Source organism: Galeopterus variegatus, unplaced genomic scaffold (assembly GCF_000696425.1).
Source record: "Galeopterus variegatus unplaced genomic scaffold, G_variegatus-3.0.2 Scaffold3200, whole genome shotgun sequence".
Classification (NCBI taxonomy): domain Eukaryota; kingdom Metazoa; phylum Chordata; class Mammalia; order Dermoptera; family Cynocephalidae; genus Galeopterus; species Galeopterus variegatus.
This window is the reverse complement of record NW_007729311.1, coordinates 186,748-196,124: the sequence shown is the minus strand read 5'-3', so window position 1 is coordinate 196,124 and position 9,377 is coordinate 186,748. Positions and strand designations below refer to the sequence as shown.

Genomic DNA, 9,377 nt, shown 5'->3' with positions numbered 1-9,377 from the left:
TATGTAAAAATATATAAACCAGGATTGCAAAGTTTATAGTAAGAGATATTTTAAAAGTTAAGTTTAACTCAAAAGATAGCAAAAATTGAAATTGTCCATTATACGACAATGTAGGAAGTAGAAATGAAGATGTTATACACAAAGAGAGAGTTTGAAAGATTTCTAGCTAGATAGGATAGCAAGAAGCAGCGTTTGCCCAAAACAATAGGAAGAACTAAGAGCCATCTCCTTGAAATACAAGTTCATAACATATACTTTGCAAGAACTTGAGGTGGATAAATAATCCTCTTTATGAGAGATATGTTTTTGTTGTAAACACTTGCTTCTTTTCTGAAATGAGATGGCTCTTTGAACCAAGGCCAGAGACAAAAACCTTACAAAGTAGATTCAACCTTGAAGAGTTTGTTTTCTGGCAGTAATAAATATGATCTCTTGTAAATAAGCACTAATTATACATTGATTAAGCCCTTCTTTATAATACAAATAATGCTTGGGAAGTTTGATTTTATTAGTCACAGGAATCTGAGGGTAAATTATTTTCACACAAACTCCAACAGACATTTCCTTAGTCCCAGCATATGTTTATGATGAAATGCATAAAGAGATGAATAAAACTTAGTCTTTGCTATTATAAAGATCACAGTCTACTAACAGAGCTGGGGAGTTGAAGACAGATCTGAAAACAGGTCATTTCAATACACTATTTGCAATATGCTCAAAGAGATGTGGAGGCACAGAGGAATCACCAAGAGTGGTGGGTGAACTCATTTGGAGGACTGTGACTATTTTTCTACAAAACCTAGCTGAGCTCACAAGGAGATGTGCTCATGTTAGTTTAAAACATATTCCAAAGTAAGGGCAGGCCTGAAATGGCATGCTGAGCAGAGAAATTTAGAGCTAGAATACATAGTTTAGAGCTAGAATACACAGACCTTCTTGGGATCTGGTAATACTAAAACATAAGTTCTTAGATTTATTATTTTGACCAGTTATTATTCAGAATTTTTTTAATATTTATCATTATTCTATATTTACTTCCTTTCTTATAATATAAGATGTTATGTTCTCAGAACTTTATGCGTAAATCAAAAACTACCAGGAAATATTTTCCAATTACTTCATATACATCCCTTTAAATATATGCTAGATCAAAATCTTATCATCAGTCATTACATTTATACTTTTTTTTTAACATGGAGAGAGGTCAAAGCAAGTATTTTCAGAATAACTGAACATTTAGGCCGGCCCGTGGCTCACTCAGGAGAGTGCGGTGCTGATAACACCAAGGCCACGGGTTCAGATCCCATATAGGGATGGCCGGTTAGCTCACTGGGTGAGCGTGGTGCTGACAACACCAAGTCAAGGGTTAAGATCCCCTTACTGGTCATCTTTTTTTAAAAAAAAAAAAGAATAACTGAACATTTATTTCATTAATTGCTATTACAGAATAAATAGCCTATAAATTCTTTGAACAGAATAAAGGTAATTTACTTAAATGGATTTTAACCATCACATTACATATTTGAGAAGACAACCAGTTGTTTCTCCAGTTTTTATTATTATTAGATGGCTATTTAGTCATATGGATAAATTTTTCAGGGAAAAATATTTAATTAATTTATGTATTCAGCAATATTTATTGAACATTTGTTATGTGCCAGACATTTTTCTTAACATCTGATACATGTTAGGGAACAAAATTGTCAAAATTCCTTCATACATTCTTGTAAAGTATATGATGTATTAGAAGGTAATAAGTAAAATATATGATGAATTAGAAGGCACTAAGTTCTGTAGAAAGTAATAGCACAAAATAAAGGGATCAGCAAGTCTGAATGCGAGACTGTGTTGCCATTTTAAACATGGTAGTCAGGATAGATCTTGCTGAGAAAGTAACGCTTGAGTGAAGACTTGATGTAATAGAGGGTAGACCATGTATGTGTCTGGAAGAGCTTTTTGTGAAGAGGAGGCAGCTGCTGCAAAGGCCCTGACTAGAACCTGCATTTTGTTTTCACCCTAACCAGGAGGCCAGACTGGCAGTAGCAAAGAGCATGATGGAGAATTCTAGGAGAAAAGTTGGAAATGGCAGGAGCTAAACCATTTTGACTTTTACTCTGAGAAATATGGAAAGCCACTAGAAGTTTTTAAATCAAGGGAGTGGTGTGACTTATTCATCTTTCAAAGAATCACTCTGTCTGTTGTTTCAAGAATAGACATTGAGGCAGGCACAAGGATAGAAGCAGACAGACCACGCAGGAGGCCATCATCCAGGCCAGGGGCAATGGTGGCTCAGACCAGGGAGATGGTAGTTGCTGGTGGTGAGAACTGATTGGATTCAGGATATATTCTGAAGGTACAACAAACAGAATATCCTTACAGAATAGGTGTGGCATGTGAATAAAAAGGGAGGAATGAAAGATAACTTTAAGGTCTTGACCTGAGCATCTGGAAAAATTCATTTGAGATAGAGAGATTGTGAATGGAGTGAGTTTGAGAGGCAAGAAAAAGAGAATTGGACCTGATGAGTTTAAGGATTCTGTTAGAAATCTAAGTGGAGAAGTTAAGTAGGCAACTGGATAATGCCTCTAGAATTCAGGAGAGAATCTGTGATACATATATGAATTTGAGGTCCTCAACATATATGAGGGTACTTCAAAAAGTTAATGGAAAGATTCATATTATCTTTTAATTCTGTTTTTCCACAAATATTTCGAAGTACCTTCGTAGATGGTGTCCAAAGCCAGGAGATGATAGCATCAAAGAGGTGAGTGCAGATAGGAAAGAGAAGACCAGAGACAAATCCCTGAGGTACCCCCGTATTAAGACATCAGGAACAACACAGTAGATTGAGAAGTAGAAACTAGTAAAGTAGGCGAAAAGCCGGGCGGGTACAACCTGAAAGCTAAGTGAAGAGAGCATGTAAACAACTGGGAGGGATTACCTGGGAGGGATTATCTGATAAGGCCAGACAAGGGATGAGGGCTGTGAATTGACCCATGAATTTAGCAATGTGTGGGAGACATTGTTAACATTTTCAAGAGAGTTGTGATGGAGTAGGGCATGTGAAAAGCTAATCAGAGTAGATTTGAGTAGAATGAGAGGAGATAAATTTGACACTGAATATACTGGACTCGACTCTTTCTAGGAGTTTTGCTGAAAATGTGTTAGAGAAACAAAGCCATACAGGAGAGAATGAGGGTGATTAGAAAGAAGGTTCTTTAAGACCCTCTCATACTCCAACTGAGACAACTTCCAACTCACCAGCATGTCCAGTCCATTGATTCTATCACCATTTCGTAATCCCTAGTTCCTTGATATTATTTTTTCCTCTTTACTCAGTTTCAATTCCATTGCCATTCATTAAAGGTGCTCTCATGCATATACCCCAATTCCCTTGTTGCTACTTTCTTGTTTGCAGGGCAAAACCACAGCCCTGATTGAATTCAGTTCTCCCTCATCTCTACACCTACGCATGTGCAAGTGAAAATGACTTGAAAAAAGATAAAACAACTTTCACTGATCCACTTTAAATTTGTGACCGCATTCCTCATGTAGATACTTAATGCTGCTTAGCAATCGATTTTCCCCCTTCATCTTCTTGATTCTCAAGAAGGCTGTTCTACACTTCTCACCTTTCTTCAATCTTTTATCACCTTCTTCCTCATTCTCAGTTTCAATTAATGACCCTACATTCCATTTCACTAAAAAAATTGAAGCCAAAAGCAAAAACCTTCCGTTGTTCCATAGATTTCCACCACATCTTCAACCCTCTTACTAGCGTCTGTACACATATGTTTGCCTTCTTGATGGATATTGGAATGACTGCCAGTGCTTCTATCTAAAGCCAATCTCTCCACTTGTGCACTAGATCCCTTTTTCCCTCATGTCACCTTTAAGAATGTGCCTCTCTGATTCCTGCATTATTAATTCTCCCTCAATATTTAATCGGTATCCTTAGCATAAAAGCATACTGTTATTTCTTCTATCCTAAAAGAACCTGGAAAGGTAGGAGGTATTGATCAGACAGAGGCAAGCATGAAATTAGGGTTGTAGAGAGTTTGCAGTTAATGATGTTGTCAAAATCTGGCTATGCATGTGATAGTGACTGAGGTACATAGACAACATCATCGGAGAGGCCAGGTGGTTAGAAGAAACATATACATTACTGGGAATTAGAACAGAAACGTTGTCAAAGAGAGTAGTGAATCGGGAGACTAATATAATGAAGACTTAAAGGGGGTGCTTTGGATGTCATTAGATAACTAACAATAAGTGGTAATGGGGATGTGATTGACTTGAGCTTCAGAGCCGGGAGCTGTGGTTTAGGTGAAAATGGTATGAAAGTGGTAATAGGGGACAAGAGAAATGGACAACTACCCTACCCCCAGGCCTAGTGGAATAAGGGCTGCAGCAAACATATTAGCCACCATGTGAGGTGTAAATGGGGAAGAGACAGAAGAACATTCAGAAGCAAAATTAAGGATATAGAGGTCAATTAATTATTTTTTAAAATTCATTGTGGCATTTTAAACAACTTATTCTGCTTTCAGACATGTAGTGCCTTGCGTGGCATATGCTCAGATATTTGTGTAATGAATGAATCACTCTTGTCTTTGTTTCAAATTGAATGGAAGAAAATAGACAACAAATAATGAATACTTTGTTTACCAGAAACTTGATTTAGTCTTACTATTCAAACCTCCTTAACTATGAAATAGGGCTGTAACTTTTAATATGTGGTGATCATTTCTGATGCAAATTTCAGTGTTAAAACAAAAAGGGATGAATTCCTTTTAAACATGTTGAATAAATAAATGAAATGCTGCTAAAGATATTTTTGCCTTTCCTCTCTGATTTCTCAAGCAGTATCTGTGGTATCTTAATAGATGGTAAAGACATGGGAATAAAATTATAAGGATATATGGGAAGTACTTCAAAAAGTTCATGGAAAAATAGAATTAAAAGATTATATGAATCTTTCTATGAAATTTTAGAAGCTCTCTCATAGGTTTTCCACTCTAGGATGCTGAGAAGTGAGTTAGTTGGGTGCTGAGGAGTTAGTTGGAAGGTCTCATTAGTCCAGGGTGGTGGTCCAGGACATACTTACATGGGAATGCCTTTGTGCCATGCCTGCATCCCCAAACAAGAAGACTAGATTTGAACTTGTTAAAAATAGAGAGTTAATTATGGCATTTGCACTTTGGCTCCTTGCATCCTGAATTCTAATGATAATAATTAATATTAGTACAAAAAATTATACCTTTCACAGTCATCTGTAATATCTCATTTGATGTTCATGAAAACTGTGAAAGGCTGCTTTATAGGTGAGGAAAATAAAACTCCAACAATTTAAGTGACTTGCCCAAAGTTGCTCTCACTACGTAGGGCATTGGGACCAAACTTCAGTCTGTTTCCAGTTCAGCATTTTTTCTACCTCATCTCAATGTACAAGGCTTGAAACATTTTTTTCTGAGAGGAGGGAAAAAATTGGCTTGGTTTCCAGAGTTTTCAAGATTCTGACCACATGTCTACCAGGAAACCTCTGTTCTTACATATTCAACTTCTGGCCTCAGATTTTGTTTGAAGGAAAGGATCTCTTGGTAGTAAATATTTGAAAATCATCATATTAATACATTATATTCCTGTGGGGTCAAGTAATATTGACTGTATCTAGTTACCTTCAGTGTTCCAGGTAAGATGGGGAAAGTTTCTCCCTCTCTGGAAGAGTACTTGGGTGATGCCCTCTTAGATTTGAAGGATAAGAATGGGATGATTAGCTGTCAAATGGCTTGAACTTTGGTTGGATATTTGTGTGAAATTATATGTGCACTAATCACTGTCATTCTAAAAGAGGGGGAAAAAAGGACAAGAAGAACAAAAAGATCTATGTTGTCATGGCAATAGTTTAACATTGCAATAATTAAAGCTTTTCTTAACTGACTCGCTAAACTGTGACTTAGAATATGCACCATTTACCCTATAATTAGGACACTGGCTTACTAGAACAAAAACATTACTACTCTTTGATTCCTGTTAGAAGGGGTGTACAGCTCCACAAATTATATTCAGCGGCATAAAGAAGAAGTTACTGATTTGGGGTGGAGGATAGAAGATTAAAGTTTTATTATATAGAAAAGCAAAGTGAGTGTGAAATTATGGAATAAATCTATAAAAAATAAGAAATTAACTTCTTGGGAGTTTTTGCTCACAAACATCAAAAGATTGTTGCATAAGTAAAAGTGATTTTAGTAGGAGTATTTGATTATTTATTCAATAAAATATCCTATATATTTTAGGAACATTGAATATACAAACTGGTTTATACTAGACCCCTTTAATACTTCACAACCCATTTACTACCTTTATTCCTTTTTGAATTCTTTTTATATTTATAAATTCTCTCTGACCTTCCCCTGACCCTAATTTAATCTCCTGGTCTTTTATATCTGGGGTGGATTTAGGGTAAAAATATGTTTCATGGCATGCCTCATGCGTTAAAATGGGATAGATCTGAGGCAGCAGATCACTTCAAGATTTAAGTTAATAAAGACTTTTACATATATACAAGCTTAGAACCTAAAATATTGGGTCTTAAGTTCAGCTTAGTTTTAATTAGGACCTAATTCCCTGACCTGAGATAAAATAGTCCTAGTATGTTTCTCCATGTAGAAATAGTTTTTCTATTATAGTTAAATTTTAACTAATCATTTTTTAACATGTGATATAGCATAAATTGCCTTACAAATTTTACTTTGCTGCTATTTTCAAACTATATGTAATTTCTTATAAAATGTACCATAACTATAAACTCAATAAGAATTTTGTACCTAATATCTGATCATAATTTTACTTACAAATTAAACATTCTTGCTTTCTTTCAATTCTTGGTAACAGTCAAAAAAGTTAAAAACTTCCCTAAAAACATATCTCAAGCTATTTAACCAAGTAAACTTTGACTCTTAGTGGATTACATAATTCTGTTATCTATAATGTGGAAAAAGTTATATAGAAGCATATATAAATAAATTTCCAATATTTTATATGGTTACTTAGTAGAACGATTAAGTTTTGAAATAATTTAATCAATTGGGATAACCATGAATATGACAGTATAACATGGTGGTCAAGGGTGTGGCCACTAGACCCAGACTCCGTCAGTCAAATTTTAATTTTAACGCCTGCCTGGTTGTGTAACTTTGAATAAGGTACTTACCGCTGTGTCCCTCAGTGCCCTCATTTGTAAACTAGGGAACGTAATAGTCGGTACCTCATAGGTTTACATGAGGATTGAATGAGTCAATAAGGAATTTACCCCTGAACCTGCCACATCGTAAGCACTCATTATGTGAGCTTTCAGTGGCAAAACCAGACAAGCAAGGGCACACTTTAATTTTTTATGGTGAAAATGTTATAGTGTATATTTCCTTATTTTTTTCTTGTCTCTTATTATTCTTCCATTTCATCCCACATTGCCATTAGATTTTTTTTCCTTTCTAATTCTTGATATTCTTTAACACTAATCTGATACTGGAATATCATTTTTTTTCCTAATGCATTCTCTTTTCTTCCATATAATTCTCCATGACAGCACACTAAAAGCCTTTCGTGCCCATCGTGAGGCTAAGCAGAATGTTGAGGAAGAGATCTTTCCAAAAAGCTGCTGTGTTTACACCTGTGGCACTGTTTCACCACTGTACCAGTCTCAGTCCTTATCTTAATTTGCAGTGTATGTACTGAACTATATAGAACCTTTAAAAAATGTTTTTGAGAAATCTGTGAATAATACAGTATTAGGTTGCTGACACTCTCACAGCCCATTTGGCTTGTCTTTCTTTTCCGTATAAAAGGGGACTATATAGAGTGGTTGAATTAATTTCAGTACAGCTCTAAGCATTTTTTATTGTGTTATTTGAGTAATTGTTCCATATTTTAGTCCAGTTATAGAAAATAAAGTAATTAAATATAAGAGAATGAACTTGGCAAAACCCTCAGGTTTCTTATAATTCTGATTTTAACAAATTTCATTTTCTTAATGCACATAATATGTATTGTGAATTTTAGATCCTTAAAATTATCAAAGAACCATAGAATGACAAAGAATCACAGAAAATTAGGGTTAGAAAACACTTAACAGTCTAGCATTTCACTAAGGCAGAAGTCTTTTCCTTCAAGATCTAACTTTTGTTTTACACTTCCAGTTTGGGGAAGTTTATAATTATACCATGTTGGATAGCTCTAGATATCTTTTAATTTTCCCTTCTATTAAGCTGAAGTCTGGGTACTTATAACTTCCATAAATATTTATTTCATCATGACAGTCCTTCAGGCATTAGAAGAAAGCTAGCATGCTTCTTCTCCTTTCTAGGTTCAACATTCTCGTCTCCTCTAACTACTTCTCAAATGGCATTGTGCCTAGGTACCTCACTTCTGGGTGTTCACTAATTTTTTTATTCCACTTCAAGAAAACAATTTTTATGTGTACATCAATGAATCAAATATTAATTAAGCAAAGTCCTCAGTATTATTTAGTGCTATAAAAGGTATAGACCTAATGCAGAAGAAAGCAGAAGCGAGTAAAAGACTTTGGAGTGGGTTCCCTGACAGTGTGCCGAACAGATACTCAGCCTGAGGGAGAGCTGGAAGAGGAAAGGCCAGGTGAAGGCTACTACAAAGCAAAGTATACGGTGATGAAGGTCTGAGCTGAGCAGCAATGGAAATGGAATGGGATGGATAGTTATACAAGATGTTTCAAAAGAAACCTCAACTGGATTTTTTAAATTGAGTTAAATCCCATGGAAAAAAGGAAAGTGATTCAAAGCATACTGTATGTTTCCAAGCATGAGTGACTGATAAAAATGCTCGCATTATTGTCAGAATTGTGAGAGAGAGAACAGGTTTGAGAGAAAAAGGGAGAAAATGATGAGTTTGCCTGAGTTTGGGGTGAAATTAGGACATCTGTGTAGAAATCTTCCTTGGAGATTTGTAGATATGGGACATGAAGTTTATGTAGCTGGGACATAACCTGAAGAACCATCATATTCATGACAATAATTGTAGTCCAAGAACTGATGATTAGTCTGATGGACAGACTGGGGATAAGAACAAAGACCTGGGACTAAGCCTTCAGGAGACACTTAGGTTGCCATAGCTCCTGCTAGGAGTCATTGCGGAAGCAGAAAAGAAGCAGATCTTAATGCAAGTCATGTTTAGAAGACATTGGTAAGCCTATATATTTAATATTCTAGAAATGTTGGCTAGATGAATAGTAACAGTGGCTACAGGAAATTCAGTTTGAATTTTAAAAACTCTGTTATGTTACCCCTAAATTCTAAAATTTTACTTTTTTTTTTTTTTTTTTTTTTTTTTTTAAGGTTTTT

The 9,377-nt window shown here is 35.4% G+C and overlaps 1 protein-coding gene across 1 annotated transcript in view; it reads left to right on the top strand.

Moving 5' to 3' along the window:
• SYT10 (synaptotagmin X) overlaps positions 1 to 9,377 on the top strand; it is a 64,352-nt gene that overhangs the window by 22,428 nt on the left and 32,547 nt on the right. The window lies entirely within an intron of this gene.